Raw genomic sequence first — 17500 nt, forward strand, 5'->3', positions numbered from 1 at the left:
AGGAATAGAGAAAAAAGAAGAGGAAAGCGAAAGGGAGGGAGAAAAATGAAAAAAAGTAGGAGAGAAATGAAGAGGAATAAAATAAAGAGAATGGGGATGAATAGGAGGAAGAAAGATAAGGGGAAATTCTAGAAGATTAAAAAGGAGAATGAAAAAAAGATGTAAAGAATATAAAAAAAATTACAAAGAAAGATTTGAAATAGAAAGGATAGAAGAAAAGAGGAAAGAGAAGAAGAGAAATAGGGAGGAGATACTAGGAGGAATTATGAAAGAGAGGGGGAGATATGAAGAAAGGAGAGGGTGGAGGAAATATAAGGGAAAGGAGGAGTGGAGAATGAATAGGGGGGGAGGGGAAAGAATAGGAGAAAGTTATAAGAGGGGGTGGGGTGGACATATTGTAGGGGAGGGAGGAGATGGGGGGGGAGGGGGGGAATGAGAGGGGGTGGGGGAAGGGAGGTGTGAGTTGGAGGAAGGGGGGAGAGATGGAGAAGGGAGGAGGAGGATGTAAGAAAAGAATAAATTAGATAAGGAGGAGAATGAAGAATAATGAGTCTAAGAGATTGGGGAGAAGGAAAGGAGAAGAGAAGGAGAATAGGAGGAGGAAGGAGAGAGGGAATGAGGGAATATTTTGGAGTTGGAGAATAATGAAGAGGAGGAATGAGAGGGGAGGGGTAAAAATGAAGGAGAGAATGGAGTAGAGAGGAAGGAGGAAGATGATTGGGGGGGGGGAGGAATAGGAGAGAAAGAGGTAAAAAGAATGAGGAGGATCTGAAGGAGGGAGTTGAATATTGAATGAATGAATAGTATATGGAGAATAGGAATAGAGAGGAGATTATGAAGAGGAAGGTAGAGGTGAGGAGAGGGTGGGAGGGAGAATTATGAATGAAATGAAAATGGGAGAGAGATGTGAGAATGATGGAGTGGGGAGAATGATGAAGAGGGAGGAGGGAAGGAATTCGGAGGAGAATGGAAAGATGGAGAAATAGGTGGAGAAATTTGTTGGAAAGGAGAGAGGAGGTTTGATAAGAGATGAGAGTAGATTAATGAAAGGAGGAGGTGTAATGAAAAGTTTGGGAGAGGAGAGCGAGATTAATGATGAGTAGGAGAATTGGATGTGAAGAGGATAGAGATTGGAGAGAAATCAGAAGGAGGAAGAATGAAAAGTGGAGGGTGAAGGAGAGGTGGGTGAGAATGAAAGATATAAGTGGAGTGAGAAGAGAGGAGAGGAATTGGAGTAATAGAAAATGAAGAGGAGAATGAAAGAGGGAAAAACAGTGTAGGAGATTAGGAGGAGAGGTGGAGGAGAAAGGTGGATTATGATGTTGAGATATTTGTAAGTAGGGAGAAAAATAATGATAAAAGAAGAGAATAGATGAGTAGAATGTAGTGGAAAGGAGTTTATGAAATTAAAAGGAGATAGGAGTATTGGAGGGGGATAGATAGTTGAGAATGGTGATGATAATATAATATGAGGTGGAGAATGAAATAGGTGATTGATGAGTTAGAGGAGGGAATGTTGGAGAAAGGAGGGGTAGGGAGAATGAAATGAGGGAAGGAATATAAGTAATGAGGTAGTGAGAATAAGGAGAGGGAGGAGGAATGAAGAGGAAAAAGAAGAGAATGTTTGAAGAGAGGAGAATGATGGGAGACTATGTTGAGAATTAGGATGAAGGAGATGTAATAAGATGAATGTATAATATAGGTATGTGAGAATGAATTAAAAGAATATGGAGAAAAGGTGGATTTGTAAGGTGTTGTTATATGAGGAGATGTGATCAGGGTAATATTGAAAGGTGTAGGAGAGGAGACAATATGAATGTGCTGAAGGGAGAATGATTGAGGAGGTAAAGAGGAGATGTTGAGATGATTGTCGGTTGGTGAAAGGGGTGTTAAATGAAAAGGTGTGTGGGAATGTAGAATGGTAAGAAAGGAGCGGAGAGAGTTTGGATGGGAGGAGAATAATGAGAGAGAATGAAAATCATGAATAGGTGTATTAGATTTGAAAGAATTTGGAAGAAATGAGAGGAGAAAATAGTGAGAAAGAGGAAGGTTGAGGAGAGGAAACAATTAGGAGGAGAGGAAGGAAGGTGGAGAGAATGGACAGAGGAGGAGGAATAATGAAGTGGAGAAACACAAAAGAATAGGAGACAAAGGGGAGAGGAATGAACAGGGAGGTTGGAGAATCGGGAGGAATGAATGGAGGGATGAATGGAGAAGAGAATGAGAGATAATATTTAATGAAATGAAGAGGTGTGGGTGTGAAGAGGATATGAAGTAGGAGAATGAGGAATAGGAGAATGCATTGATAAGACATGAAATGAAATGATAGCAAAGAGGAAGATGGGAGTGTGAAGGGATAGGGGGAATGAAATGAATGAGTGAGGAAGAAGAGGGAAAAGAGAAGGAGGAAGGGGAATGAGATGGTGGGATCAGGGGAAGAGGAGGAAGAAGAGGATGAAAAGGGCAAGTGATTTGTCGTAAACAGCAAGAGAAGCAAGAGCACAAGGGAGCAAAACGAAGAAAAAAAGAAAAAAAGAAAGAAAAGAAAAAAAAAGGGAGCAAGAAGAGCAAAAGAGGAAAAGGAGCAAGAGGAAGAGGAAAGATTAAAAGAAAAAAGAGAAATAAAAAAAAAAAAGGAGAACTTAGCAAAGCAAGAGAGAGAAAGAGGGAAGGGGAAAAAAAAAAAGAAAAGAAAAAAGAAATGAGAGCTAAGAAGCAAGAATGTGTGGAGAGTAAAAGCAAAAAAGAAAAAAAGGAAAGGAAAAAAATAAAAGAAAAAGTAATGGAGCAAGTGAGGAGAGATAAAGCGAAGAGGATAAGCAAGAGAAAGAAAGGAGAGAAAAAAATAAGGAAAAGAGCAAGAGGAGGGTGGAAAGGGCTTAAAAAAAAAAAAAGAGGAGAGGCAAGAAGAGAAAAGAGAGAGAGGAAAAAAGAAAAACAGAAGAGGGAGAGGAGAAAAAAAAAAGGAGCAACGAAGAACAAGAGAGGGAAAGAAGAGGAAAGAAAAAACAGAAGAGGTAAGAGGAAAAAAGGAGGGAGGAAGAAAGGTAGAACAGGAAGAAGAGGAAAAGATGGAGGAAGAAGAAGGAAGAAGAGTGAGGTAGAAGAAGAGAAGGAAAAAGCAGAAGGGAGGAACGAAGAGGAAGAAGATAGAAGAAGGAGGAGAAAGTGAAGGAGGAGAGAAAGAGAGAAGAAAGAAAAAGGGGAGAATAGAGGATGAAAGAGAGAGGAAGAAAGAGAAAAGAACCCGAAAACACGAATAAAATGAGAGGAGCCGAAGAACAAAAAGAGGATGAAAGGGAGAGAAAAAGAGGAGGGGAAGAAAGGATAAGAAGAAGAAGTAAAGAAGATAAGGTGAAAAGAAGGAAAATTAGAGAGAGCCGAAAGAAAGATAGAGAAGACGTATAAAAGAGAAGGATAAAACGAAAAATGAGAAGCGTCACCACGAAGGAAGAAGAACAGAAGAGGAAAAGTAGAGAAAAGAAAAAGAAGAGTAAGTAGTGGGTAAGAAAGAAGAGGAGGGGGGGCAGGGAAGCGGGAGAGAAGGAAAAGCTGGGAAATAAAAGAGTAGAAAGGAGAGGGTGGAGGAAGGACGCGGGGAAGAAAAGGGAAAATAAGTAATAAAAGAAAAAAGAGGGATAGTAGTAAGGAAAAGGAGGAAAAAAAAGGAGGAAGGGGAAGACAAAGGAAGAAGAGGAGGAGGAAGGGGAGAAGAGGGCAAAGGGTAAAATGATGAGAAGAGGGAAGAGGAAGAGGAGCATGGCATAATTAGGATAGACGGAAAAGAAAGAAGAAAAAGAAAGAAAGAAAAAAGACGAATAAAATGATGAAGACGTGAAGGATAAATGTGGAGGGGGATTGTGGGATAAGAGCAGGAGAAAGGAAGGATTTTGAGGAATGACGAAATAAAAGACGGAAAGGAAGACGAGGAAGAAAGAAGAAGAAGAAGAAGAATAGGAAGGGGTAAAATGAAGGAGGAGGAGGAGAAAGATGAGGATGAAGGAGGACTGAAAGAATAAGAAGAGGAAGGAAAAAATAAGGTAAGAGGAAGGATGAGGACCAGAGAGAGAGATGTTGATGGAGAGAGAGAGAGATGAAGAGTGTAGAGAGAGAGAGATGAGAGATTGAGAGAGAGAGAGAGAGAGTGGAGACAGAGAGACACAGACCAGGACAGAGGAGGGAGAAAATTAGTGGTAAACTTTACTGTAGGTCACGTCGTTTTTTTAAATTTCACGTATGTCTGAATTTTGATTATTTTCAAAGTAATAGTTTAATGTATATTGTCCATTACTTTTCATGGTATTTTCCTGCAAATGGAAATATTCCACCCCCCAGCTCTAAAATATCATTTTTTTTTTTTCCAATCCCAACCGTCTCATGAATAAGCCTTACACTTAGACTGATACAGACAGACAGAAGAGACAGACAAACAAGATATGAAGAGTGCACAGTATTATAATTGGACGTGTTTATGTGTGTGTGGGTGTGTGTGTGTGTGTTATGTGTGTGTGTGTGTGTGGTGCGGTTGTGTGCTTGTGTTCTATTATTGTTGTGTGTAGTGTCTGTGTGTGTGTTGTGGCAGTGTGTGTGTTGGGTGTGTTGGCGGAGATGTGGTGTGTGGGCGCGCCATGCCATTGTGTTGTATGTTATGCGGTTTTCGGATCGGCTGTTGTGATTTCGTGAAAATATTGGCAGAGTACAATGATAAAAAACACACATACACGAAATACAAATTAAACAAATAAAATGAAATAAATAGTAAATACATGAGGAAAAAAGTGAGAAAATGAGTAAGTTGATACAAAAATAGGAGAGAGTGAGGGAAAGGGAAGCAGAAAAGAAAAGAGGTTTGAGAGAGTGTGGTGGAAAATATGGGGGGGTGGGAAAGAAGAAAAAAGGGATACAAATTTGTGTGGAGGGGAGCGGAGAAAAAAAAGGGGAAGGAAAAAATGGGATACTAGCTTAGATGAGTGAGTGAGACGGGTATGAAGGATGTAGTTGGAGTGTATGTACACAGTGGGTGTTGTTTGAAATACCGGTTTTTTGAAAAAAGCAGTACAAAGCGAGAGAGAGAGAGAGAGAGATTGAGAGAGATAGAATGAGAGAGAGTGAGCGAGACTAAGCGAGAGTGAGAGAGAAAGAGTGAGAGAATGACAGAGTAGCGGAGACTGAGAGTGACAGAGAGAGAGAGAGAGAGAGAGAGAGTTAGAGTGATAGAGAGAGAGAGAGAGAGAGAGAGAGAGAGAGAGAGAGAGAGAGAGAGAGAGAGAGTGAGAGGAGAGAGGGACAGAGAGAGTGAGAGGAGAGAGGGACAGAGAGAGTGAGAGGAGAGAGGGACAGAGAGAGTGAGAGGAGAGAGGGACAGAGAGAGTGAGAGGAGAGAGGGACAGAGAGAAGCTGGCTGGTTGTTACTCCTGCCCGGGCAAGACCCACTGAAGACTTGACTGGACCGGCTCTACCCCCCTCCCCCCTCCCTCCTCTCCCCTCCCCCCACTCTCCCTCCCTCTCTCCCTCACTCACTCTTCCTTCGCCGGAAGTTACACGCCCACCAGAGTCACTTGCAGAGGAGGAGGAGGAAGAGAAGGAAGATGAGGAAGACGAGAAGGAGGAGGAAGAAGAGGAAGAGGAGGAAGAGGAAGACGAGGAAGAGAAAATGGAAGGGAAAGAAAAGGAGGGCGAGGAGAAGGATTATGAAGAGAGGAGGAAAAAAGGAGGAGGAGGAGGAAGAGAAGGAAGATAAGGAAGAAGAGAAGGAGGAGGAAGAAGAGGAAGAGGAGGAGGAAGAGGAAGAGGAAGACGAGGAAGAGAAAATGGAAGGGAAAGAAAAGGAGGGTGAGGAGGAGGATTATGAAGAGAGGAGGAAAAGGAGAGGAAGGAGGAGGAAGAAGAGGAAGAGAAATAGGAGAGTAGAGGAGAAAGAAGAGCAGGAAGAGGAGGAGGAAGAGAAAACAGGAGGAGGGTGAAGAGGACGGAAGAAGAGGGAAGAAGAGGAGAAAGGGAAAGAGGAAGAAAAGGAAGATGAGGAGGAGGAGGAAGAGGAGCAAAAAGGAAGAGGAAGTAGGAAGAAGAGGGTAAAGAGGAAAAGGAAGAGGAGGGAGGAGTGTAAGGAGGAAATGAGGATGAAGGGCAGGATGAAGAGGAAGAAGAGGGCGAGGAGGAAGAAGTAGAGGAGGAGGATTAAGAGCAAGAAGGAGGACGAGGAGGGCGAGAAGAAAAAAGAAGAGAAGGGAGGAGGAAGGAGGAAGAGGAAGGTGAGAGAAGGAGGAGGGTGAGGAACAGGAAGAGGAGGAAGAGGAAGGTGAAGAGTAGGAAGAGAAGGGTGAAGAGAAAGAGGAGCAGGAGGAAGAGGCAGATGAGGAAAAGGAAAAGGAAGACGAGGGGGAGGAGGAGGAAGAGGAGGAGGAGGAGAGAGGAAGGGGAAGAAGAGGGCGAGGATGAAGAAGTAGAGAAGCAGGATGAAGAGGAAGAAGAGGAAGAGGAGGGCGAGAAGAAAAAGGAAGAGGAAGGAGGAGGAAGAAGGAGGGAGGAGGAAGGTGAAGGAAGGAGGAGGGAGGAGGAAGGAGGAGGGAGGAGGAAGGTGAAGGAAGGAGGAGGAGGAAGAGGAAGGTGAAGAGTAGGGTGAAGAGGAAGAGGAGCAGGAGGAAAAGGAAGAGGAAGATGAGGGAAAGGAAAAGGAAGACGAGGGGAGGAAGGAGGAAGAAAAGAAGGAAGAGGAGGAGGAGGAGGAGGAGGAGGAGGAGGAGGGAGGAAGAGGATGGTGAGGAGGAAAATGAAGTGGAGGGAGCAGGAAGAGGAGGAGAAAGAAGAGGAGAAGGAGGAGGAGGAGAAGGAGGAGGAGGAGAAGGAAGGAGGAAGAGGATGGTGAGGAAGAAAAAGAAGAAAAGCAGGAAGAGAAGGAGGAGGAGGAGGGAGGAAGAGGATGGTGAGGAAGAAAATGAAGAGGAGGGAGCAGGAAGAAGAAGAGGAGGAAGAGGAGGAGGAGAAGGAAGGAGGAAGAGGATAGTGAGGAGGAAAAGGAAGAGAAGGGAGCAGGAAGAAGAGGAGAGGAGAAGGAGGAGGAGGAGGAGAAGGAGGAGGAGGAGGAGGAAGAGGAGGAGGAAGAGGAGGAAGAAGGGGGAGAAAGAGGAAGAGGAGGAGGAGGAAAAAAGAGAATGGTGTGGAGGAAAAGGCAGAGGAAGAAGAGGAGGATAGCGAGGAGGAGGAAGAGGAGGAGGAGGAGGAGGAAGAAGAGGTCTGAGAGATGTTTCCAGGAATTCAATCAACTTTAACCAGAAGAAAGTCACTAAAGTGTACCACAGAAATAAATAAATAAACAAAATAAGTAAATATGATAAATAAACAAACAGGTATAAGAAATAGATAAGAAAATAGAAAAATAAACAAAACAAAAGCAATAAGTTAATAAAATGAAAATAATAATAAATGATTACGTATATACGTAAATGAAATAAAAATAAAAAACAAGTCAAACACAGTATATATATATTATATATATATATATATATATATATACTGTATATATATATATATATATATATATATGTTACATATATATATATATATATGTACATATATATGGTGCATATATATATATATATATACATACATTATTATATAATATATATATATATATATATATATATATATATATATATATGATTATTTAGATTGAATACAAAACAAGAATGCGAAAATATGAATAGAAATAAGAATAAAAGTATTAACTGATACACGAATACAAAATAAGAGTAAAAATTAAAAACATATAAATAATACAATCAATTAAGGTGAGACACGCCAAACAGATTAATGAGCTAGAAAGAAAGAGAGAGAGAGAGAGAGAGAGAGAGAGAGAGAGAGAGAGAGAGAGAGAGAGAGAGAGAGAGAGAGAGAGAGAGAGAGAGAGAGAGAGAGATTGAGGAGATTGGGGAGGTGGAGGAAGAGGAGGACAAGGAGGAGATAGATGAGGAGGACGAGAAGATGGAAGAGAAAGAGGAAGACGAGAAGGTGGAGGAAGAGGAGGACGAGATGGGGCATGAGGAGGAGGATGAGAGGGAAGAGGAGGACGGAGATGAAACAGGAAGAGAATGAGGGGGAGGAGGAGGAGGAAGACGAGGAGGAGGAGGAGGAGAACAAGATGGAACACAAAGGAACACAAAGGAAGAACAAACAACCACAAAGCCTACTGGCTCCAACGAGGCTGTTTGTGTTTACTAAACTAAGCTACACTTAAGAAAACAGGGCAGAAGATGAACTAACACTACTGCTACCACTATCCTATCCAATTACAATTAAATGCCGGGTTGTCAGATTTTTTATTGCAAGGGATAATATTTTATTTGTGGATTAGAGTCCAAATATTTATCTAGGCAATTTTTAAATGTTGTTATTATGTTGCTTTTAACGACGGTGGAAGGTAACGAATTCCACACATTAACAACCCTGTTAAAGAAGAAGTGCTTTCTTTCACTCGAAGAAAATCTTTTACCAATTACTTTAAAATCATGACTTCTTGTTTTTGATTGGTCTAATGAGAAGTAATCTTCGACATCAATGTTGTCAAAGCCTTTGAACATTCTAAAAACCTCGATTAAACCTCCTTGCATTCTCCTTTTTGAAAGTGAGAATAAATTTAGACCTTTAAGTCTTTCTTCATACGGCAGATTTCTCAGCCTTGGTATAATTTTAGTCATTCTCCGTTGCACTCTTCATAGTTTACTAATATCTTTCTGGTAGTATGGGGACCAAAATTGCATACAGTACTCGAGATGGGGACGGAACAAGGAATTATAAAGTTTTAGCAATATTTTTTCCGATTTATTTTCGAAAACTCTTCCGATAAAGCCAACCAATTTATTTACTGTTTGAACAACTTCTGAGCAATGTTGACTTGGCTTCAAGTCATTTGATATTAAAACTCCTAGATCTTTTTCTTTAGTTACTGAATCCAGTATTTCGCCATTTATTCGGTATTGGATGTGATCATTGTTACTCACAAAATTCTAGGTGAAATTTTGTCAACTCCCGGGGTTTTATTTATTTTGAGCTTGTCAATTACTTGTGCGACATCACTTTCGGTAATTATGAGTTGATAACATTTTGGGACATTTTATGTTCTGGTGGCTGATACGCTGAGCAATCCTCGTCTGTGAAGACGGATGCAAAAAAATTATTAAGGATTGAGGCCATCTCTTTTTCATCATCCGTATGTTTACCTTCATCTTCATTTAGATGAGGAAGGGGAAGGAGACGAGGAAGGGGAAGGGAAGGAGGAAGGGAAAGGGGAAGGGGAAGGGGAGGAGGAAGGCGATGGAATAGGAGGGCAAAGAGGAGGAAGGGGAGGAAGAGGAGGAGGAAGAAGACGAGAAAGTAGAGGACGAGTACGAGGAAGTAGAAGAGGAGGACGCGATGGAGAAAGAGGACGAAGAGGAAGAAGAGGAAGAGGAGAAGGACGATGATGAAGAGGATGAGGATGAGAATGAGGAGGAGGAGGAGGAGGAGGAGGAAGAGGAGGATGGGAGTGAGGAAATTATGCAGTACACGACACTAAGACTTGTCAGAGGAAGACGAAAACGAGTGTGTGTGTGTGTGTGTGTGTGTGTGTGTGTGTGTGTGTGTGTGTGTGTGTGTGTGTGTGTGTGTGTGTGTGTGTGTGTGTGTGTGTGTGTGTGTGTGTACGGGCGTGTTGTGGGCGGAGGGGCTCATACCCACGCCCACAAGAAAAGACATGATGGGCGGAGGAAAGAGGTTGGGGAAAGTGGGGAGAAAGGAAGAGGAGGAGGAGGAGGAGGAGGAAGAGGAGGTGGAGGAAGAGGAGGAAGAAGAAGAAAAGGAAGAGAAGGTAGAGGAAAAGTAGAAGTAAGAAGAGGGAAAAAAGGAGAAAAAAGAAGAAAAGGAGGAAAAAACAGAAAAGAGTGTTTGAAGAGTAAACATTGAAGGAGAAATAGGAAAAGAGGAGGAGAAAGAGGAGGAGGAGGAGGAGGAGGTAGAAGTCGAAGAGGGGTAAGAGAAGAAAAATAAAAGAAGAGAAAGAAGGAAAGAAAGACAAGACGAAAGAGAGAGGAGGAGAAAGAGGACGAGGTGGGAGAGGAAGAGGGGGAAGAGGGAGATGAAGAGGAAGAGGAGAAAGAAGAGAAATGGGGAAAGAAAGACAAGACGAAAGAGAGAGGAGGAGAAAGAGGACGAGGTGGAAAAGGAAGAGGGGGAAGAGGGAGAGAGAGAAGAGGAAGAAGAGGAGGAGAAAGAAAAAGAGGAGGAGGAGGAGGAGGAGGAGGAGGAGGAGGTGTCATCGAGGTGCTGGAAAGCGCCGAAGAATCAGAACGCGTAAAAAGATAGGAGGAGGAAGAGGAAGAGGAGGAAAAATAAAAGGAGAAATAAAAGAAGAAGGAAGAGGACGAGGAAGAGGAGGGGCCATCAAGGTGCTGGAAAATGCCGAAGAATTGAAAATTAAAAAAATAAAATTTAATGAAAATAAATAGATAAATAAATAAAAAGAGGAGGAGGAGGAGAAGGAAGACGAAGAGGAGGATCGGGAGGAGGAAGAGGAGAAAGATGAAGAAGAGGAGGAGAAGGAAAAGGAAGAGGAGAAAGAGGAGGAGGTAGAGGGGCCTTCGAAGTGCTGGAAAGTGGCTAAGAATTGAGACTCGAAAAAAGAAAGGAGAGGGAAGAAAAAGGAGAAGAGGAGGAGGAGGAAGAGCAGACAAAAGAGGAGGTGGAGAAGGAAGAGGAGGATGAGGGGAAGAGGAAGAGGAGGAAAAGGAGGAGGAGGAAGAGGAGATGCCATCGAGGTGCTGGAAAGTGCCGAAGATTCAGAACTCGAAAAAAGAAAGGAGGAGCGGAATGGGGTTAAACCCCGTGGGGGGAAGGGGGAGGAGAGGAGGAAGAGGAGAGGGAAGAAAAAGAAGAAGAAAGGAGGAGGAGGAAAGGAGGAGGGAGAAGGAAGAACACGAGGAGGAGAAAGAAGAGGAGGACGAGATGAAGAGAGAGGACGAAAAGGACGAAGGTAAAAAAGAGAAAGAGGAAGAGGAGGAGGAGGAGAAGGAGGAGACAGGAGGAAGAGAAAGAGCATGAGGAGGAGCAGGAGGTAGAAGAAGACTACGGAAGTGAGGGAGAGGAGAGAAGAGGAGGAAAAGGAGAGAGGAAAAATATTAGCAGGAGCAAGAGATACAGGAGGAAAAGGAAGAGTAGAAGGAAGAGGAAATGGAGGAGGAAGAGAAGGAAATGGAGAGAGAAAAAATATTAGCATGAGCAAGAAATACAGGAGGAAGAGGATATGGAAGAGGAGGAAGAAGAGGAAGATAGGGAGGAGGGAAAATAGGACGAGAGGGTGGAGAGGGAGGAGGAGGAGAGTGAAGAGGAGGAGAGGGAGAAGGAAGAGGAGGAGGAGAATGAAGAGGAGGAGAGGGAGAAGGAAGAGGAGGAGAGTGAAGAGGAGAGTGAAGAGGAGGAGAGGGAGGAGGAAGAGGAGGAGGAAAAATGAGGTAAAGCTGATGAAGGAAGAGGAAAAGGTGGAAGAAAATAATTAGCACAAGGAGGAGGAAGAGGAGGAGGTCGAGATGGAGGGGGAAGATAGGAAGAGAGGACGGAGGAGGAGGAGACGGATGAAGAGGAAACGAAGGAAGAGGAGGAGGCGTAGGAGGAAGAGGAGGAGGAGAAGGAAGAAAAGAAGAGGATGAGAAGAAAGAGGAGGAGGAGAAGGATAAGAGGAAGAGAAGGAAGCGAAGGAGTAGGAAGAGGAGGAGGAGGACTAAGAGGAGGAGGACGTAGTGAAGATCGAGGAGCAGGAGGTGGAGGAAGAGCAAAAGGGAACAGGAGGAAGAGGAGGAAGAGGAGGAGGAAGAGGATGATGATGGAAAATATGAGGAAAGAGGAGAAAAGGGGAGGAGTAGGAGGAAGATGAGAAAGAAGAGGAGGAGGAAGAGAAGGAGAAGGATGAGAACAAACAAGACGGAAGAGTAATAGGAAGAGGATGAGAAGGAAGATGAAAAGATACAAGTAGAGGAAGAAGAGGAGAAGAGGAATAGGAGAAGAAAGAGGAGGAAGAGGAGGATGAGAAGAAACAAGAAGAGGAGGAAGAGGAATAGGAGGGGGAGTGGGAGTGGGAGGAGGAGGAGGGGGAAAGAGGAGGTGGTGATGAGACTGAGGAGGTAATGGAAGAGGAGGAAGAGGAGGAGGAGGAGGAGGAGGAGGAGGAGGAGGAGGAGGAGGAGGAGGGAAGGGTACGGAGGGGTGAAAATCAAACGGTTTAGCTGGAGAAATTGAGACTGTTGCCTAGGAAGGAGGAGGAGGAGGAGGAGGAGGAGGAGGAGGAGGAGGAGGAGGAGGAAGAAGGTGAGGAGGAGGGGGAGGAAGAGGGTGTAGAGGAGGAGGCGGAGGAGGGGGGTGAGGAGGAGGAGGGGGAGGAAGAGGGTGAGGACGAGGAAGAGGGTGAGGAAGAGGGTGAGGAGGAGGAAGAGGGTGAGGAGGAGGAGGAGGAGGAGGAGGAGGAGGGTGAGGAGGAGGAGGGTGAGGAGGAAGAGGGTGAGGAGGAAGAGGGTGAGGAGGAAGAGGGTGAGGAGGAGGGTGAGAAGGAGGAGGAGGAGGAGGAAGAGGGTGAGGAGGAAGAGGGTGAGGAGGAAGAGGGTGAGGAGGAGGGTGAGAAGGAGGAGGAGGAGGAGGAAGAGGGTGAGGAGGAAGAGGGTGAGGAGGAGGGTGAGAAGGAGGAGGAGGAGGAAGAGGAGGATGGGGAATAGGAGGAAATGGAGGAAGAGGAAGAGAAAAAGAAGGAGGAGGAGGAGGAGGAGGAGAAGGAACAAGAAGAAGAGGAGTAGGGTCGTCAGGAACAGAGGGAGGAAGAAGAGGAAGAAGAAGAGGAAGATGAAATCTTTCTTGAGAGGATTTGTGTGAGGCTGAAAGACGAGCGGGAAGAAGAGGAAGAGGGGAGGAAGAAGAGGATTAAGAGGAGGGGGAGGAGGAGGGGAGAAGGAAGAAAAGGAAGAGAAGAGGATGACGACAAAGAAGAGGAGGAGGAAGAGGGAAGGAGGAAGAAGATGAGGAAGAAGAAGAGAAGAGGAGTTCTACCTGCAGGGTATATATATATATATATACTATATATATAGTATATATATATATATATATACTATATATATATATATATATATATATATATATACATATACATAATATAAACTAAATTATTAAATTCGATGTTAAACTTGATTAATGTTAATCTTGTTAAGTGCAAAACGATCTATATTCAAACCTAGACAAAATGGCGTCCTTTTTTGTAAATTATTTATTATTTGACTTTATTTATTTAGTAATCCTGTACAGTTGATTGAGAATCATATTCATATAAAAAGAACTAAGATGATTCTTAACATCGTCATGACTTAAACCGTCTAAATCGAACAAGGTCAGGTTAGGTTACTTAAGTTTTGAATAGTTCAGGTTAATACATGTTAAGTTTGTTGTTTTAAGTGAACTTAGGTTAGATCAGGTCAAGTGAAACCAGACAGGGTCAAGTTAGGTTAGATCAAGCCAAACCAGCTTAGGTCAAGTTAAGTAGGTTAAGTTAGACTGGGCTAGGTTAGGCCAAATCAAGCCAGATTAGGTCAAGTTAGGTCAAGTCAGATTAGGTTAGGTTCGGTCAAGTCAGATTAGATCAAATTAGGTAAGATAGAATAAAAGTTGATACCTTTAGGATGAATTAGGCCAATTTAGGATAAATTAGGCCAATCTAGGTCAATTTAGGTGAAATTACTTTATTTCAAACCGGAGAGCATTGACTCCTTATCCGGCCCCTCACCACCCACCCTCCATCACCCTCCCCGTCTGTACACGGAGGAGATGAAGGAGGAGGAGGAGAAGATGAAGGAGGAGATAGAGAAGGTGATAAATGAGGAGAAGTCGAAAGGCAAGGATGAATTGTCCAGGCGATAAAGAGGAAAGGGGAGGAAGGGAGGGAGGAAGGGAGAAGAAGCGAGGAAGGAAGGGAGGAAGGGAGAGGAAGGGAGAGAAAGGGAGAGGAAGGGAGAGAAAGGGAGAGGAAGGGAGGAAGGGAGAGGAAGGGAGAGGAAGGGAGAGGAAGGGAGAGAAAGGGAGAGGAAGGGAGAGAGGAAGGGAGAAGAAGGGAGGAAGGAAGGGAGAAAGGGAGAGGAAGGGAGAGGAAGGGAGAGGAAGGGAGAGGAAGGGAGAAAGGGAGAAAGGGAGAGAGGGAGAAAGGGAGAAAGGGAGAGAGAAAGGGAGAGAGGAAGGGAGAGAGGAAGGGAGAGGAAGGGAGAGGAAGGAAGAAAGGTAGAGGAAGGGAGAGAGGAAGGGAGAGGAAGGGAGAAAGGGAGAGGAAGGGAGAGAGGAGGGGAGAGGAAGAGAGAAAGGGAGAGGAAGGGAGAGGAAGGGAGAGAGGAAGGGAGAGAGGAAGGGAGAGGAAGGGTGAGAGAAAGGAAGGGAGAGGGAGAGAGGAAGGGAGGAAGGGAGAGGAAGGGAAGAGGAAGGGAGAAAGGGAGAGGAAGGGAGAGGAAGGGAGAGAGGAAGGGAGAGGAAGGGAGAAAGGGAGAGGAAGGGAGAGGAAGGAAGAGGAAGGGAGAAAGGGAGAGGAGGGAAGAGGAAGGGAGAAATGGAGAGGAAGGGAGAGAGAAAGGGAGAGGAAGGGAGAGGAAGGGAGAGGAATGAAGGTAGAGGAAGAGAGAGGAAGGGAGAGGAAGGGAGAGGAAGGGAGAGGAAGGGAGAAGAAGGTAGAGGAAGGGAGAGGAAGGGAGAGGAAGGGAGAGGAAGGGAGAGGAAGGTAGAGGAAGGGAGAGGAAGGATGAGGAAGGGAGAGGAAGGGAGAGGAAGGGAGAGGAAGGGAGGAGGAAGGGGGAGGAACGGGGAGGAAGGGAGAGGAAGGGAGAGGAAGGGAGAGGAAGGGAGAGGAAGGGAGAGGAAGGAAGAGGAAGGGAGAGGAAGGGAGAGAGGAAGGGAGAGGAAGGGAGAGAGGAAGGGAGAGAGGAAGGGAGAGAGGAAGGGAGAGGGAGGGAGAGAGACAAAGAGACAGAGAGAGAGATTGAGAGACAAAAACAGAGAGAGAGAGAGAGAGAGAGAGAGAGAGAGAGAGAGAGAGAGAGAGAGAGAGATGGAGGGAGAGAGAGAGATAGAGAGAGAGAGAGAGAGAGAGAGAGAGAGAGAGAGAGAGAGAGAGAGAGAGAGAAAGAGAGAGATAGAGAGAGAGAGAGAGAAGAAGGGAGAAGAAGGGAGAGGAAGGGAAAGAGGAAGGGAAAGAAAGGAAGGGAGAGGAAGGGAGAGGAAGGGAGAAAGGGAGAGGAAGGGAGAAAGGGAGAGGGAGAGAGAGAGAGAGAGGAGAGAGAGAGAGAGAGAGAGAGAGAGAGAGAGAGAGAGAGAGAGAGAGAGAGAGAGAGAGAGAGAGAGATGGAGAAAGATGATACATGGATACACATATGTATATTCTAGAAAGAGATACATATAGGGGAGAGAAGGAGGGGGAGAAAGGGAGGAAGAGGGAGATGTAGAAATTGGAAAATGGGAGGAGGGGGAGGTGGAGAGGGGAAGTGGGGAGAGGGGAGGAGAAAAAGAGAGAGGAGAGGGGAGGGGGTAAAGGGGGAGGGGAGAGAGAAGGAAGGGGATGGGAAGGGGGAGAGGAGAAGGGGGAGAGAGGAAGGGGGAGAGGAGAAGGGGAGAGGGGAAGGGGGAAGGGAAAGGGGAGAGGGGAAGGGGGAAGGGGAAGGGGAGAGAGGGGAGGAGAGGGAGGGGAGAGAGGAGAGAGGGGAGGAGAGAGAGGGGAGGGAGGAGAGAGGGAGGGAGAGAGGAATATGGAGGGAGAGAGATAGGGAGGGAGAGAGGGAGAGGAAGAGAGCGTAAGTTAGGACAAGTTAAGTCAGATTAAGTTACTTTGGGTGAGGCTGGGTTGGTAGGTTAACCTAGATTAAGATGGGTTTGGTTAAGCTATATTACGTTAGGTTAAGCTAGGTTAAATTAGGTTAGCTTAGATTAAGACAAGTCAAGCCAGATTAGGTTTGGTTAGTTCAAGTTATGTTTGATTATGTTACGTTATACAAGGTTAGGTCAGGTTAGGTCAAATTTAGATCATATCAATTCAGGTCAGATTAGGTCAGGTGAGGTGAGGTTAGGTCAGATTAAGTCAGGTGAGGTGAGGTTAGGTCAGATTAGGTCAGATGAGGTGAGGTTAGGTCAGATTAGGTCAGGTCAGTTTACTTTAGGTTACGTCAGGTCAGAAATAATCAAGTCAGATCAGGCTAGGTCAGTTGAAGTCAAATCAGGTCAGATTAGAGTAAACCACAAATAATGATAAAATATTATACAAAAAAAAAGAGAGAGAGAGAGAGGCACTCCCCTTTTCCTTCTCTTCTTCCTCCTCCTCCTCTTACTCCTCCTCCTCCTCCTTCCTCCTCCTCCTCCTTCTTGCAGGTTGACCTCTTTTCCTGGCATCCATGCGAGACCCGAAGAAGCGCCAACGCCCACTGATTTTCATCTAACTGTCCTTCCTCCTCCTCCTCTTCCTCCTCCTCCTCCTCCTCCATCTCCTCCTCCTCCCCCTTTCTCTGAGAAGAAACTCTGGGTGGTTGTCTGTGTGGCATTAAGTGTGGGTCTCTTTCTATGTCACAGGAAAGTAGGAGGAGGAGGAAGAGGAGGAGGAGGACGAGGAGGAGGAGGAAGAGGAGGAGGAAAAGGAGGATAAGGAAGAGGAGGAGCAGGAGCAGGAGGGGAAGGAGGAGGAGGAGGGTAAGAAAGAGAAGTAGGAGGAGGAATAGGAGGATATGGATGAGGAAGTGGATGAGTAGTAAGAGGATAAGGAGGAGTATCAGTAGGAGGATGGGGTAGATGTGGTTGATTAGGAGGATGAGGATGAGGAGGATGAGGAGGAAGAGGAGGAGAGGGAAGATAAGGAGGAGGACAGAAGGGGGAAGGGGAGCAGAGTAGTAGGATGGGGAGGATGAGGAAGATAAGGAGTAGTAAGAAGAGGAGTAAGAGAGAGGGAAGAGATGGTGGAGCAGGAAGAGGAGAGAAAGAGGAAAAGGGGGAAGAGGTGGAAGAGGGAAGGAAGAGGAGGAAGAGGAAGAGGTTAAGGAAGATGAAACAGAAGTAGGAAGGAGGGGATGAAGAAGAGGAGGATGGGGAAGAAGAGGTGGAAGTGGAAGAGGAGGAAGAAGAGGAAGAAGAGGAAGAAGAGGAGATAGAGGAGGAGAAGGAGGCGGAGGAGGAAAAAAAAGGTGAAGCAGGAAGAGGTGGAGGAGGAGGAAGAGGAGGTGGGGAAGGAGGAAAAAGGTGAAGGAGGAGGAGGAGGAGGTGGAGGAGGAGGTGGAGGAAGAAAAGGAAGTGAAGGAGGGTATAGGAGGTGAAGGAGGAAGAAGAAGAGGAGGAAGAGAAGGAAGAGGTGGAGGAAGAGGAGGAGGAGGAAGAGGAGGAGGAGGAGGAAGAGGAGGAGGAGGAGGAGGAGGAGGAGGATTAGAAGGAGTAGGAGGAAGATGAGTAGGAGGGGAATTAGAAAAAGGAGGCAAAGAAGGAGGTG

The 17500-nt window shown here is 45.3% G+C and overlaps 1 protein-coding gene across 6 annotated transcripts in view; it reads left to right on the plus strand.

Moving 5' to 3' along the window:
• Nucleotides 1-17500, plus strand: part of LOC143041132 (anoctamin-7-like) — a 291193-nt gene that overhangs the window by 45031 nt on the left and 228662 nt on the right. The gene's annotated exons all lie outside the window — the stretch shown is intronic.

The sequence above is a fragment of the Oratosquilla oratoria genome, chromosome 30 (assembly GCF_046742065.1).
Source record: "Oratosquilla oratoria isolate Oo_2021 chromosome 30, ASM4674206v1, whole genome shotgun sequence".
Lineage (NCBI taxonomy): Eukaryota > Metazoa > Arthropoda > Malacostraca > Stomatopoda > Squillidae > Oratosquilla > Oratosquilla oratoria.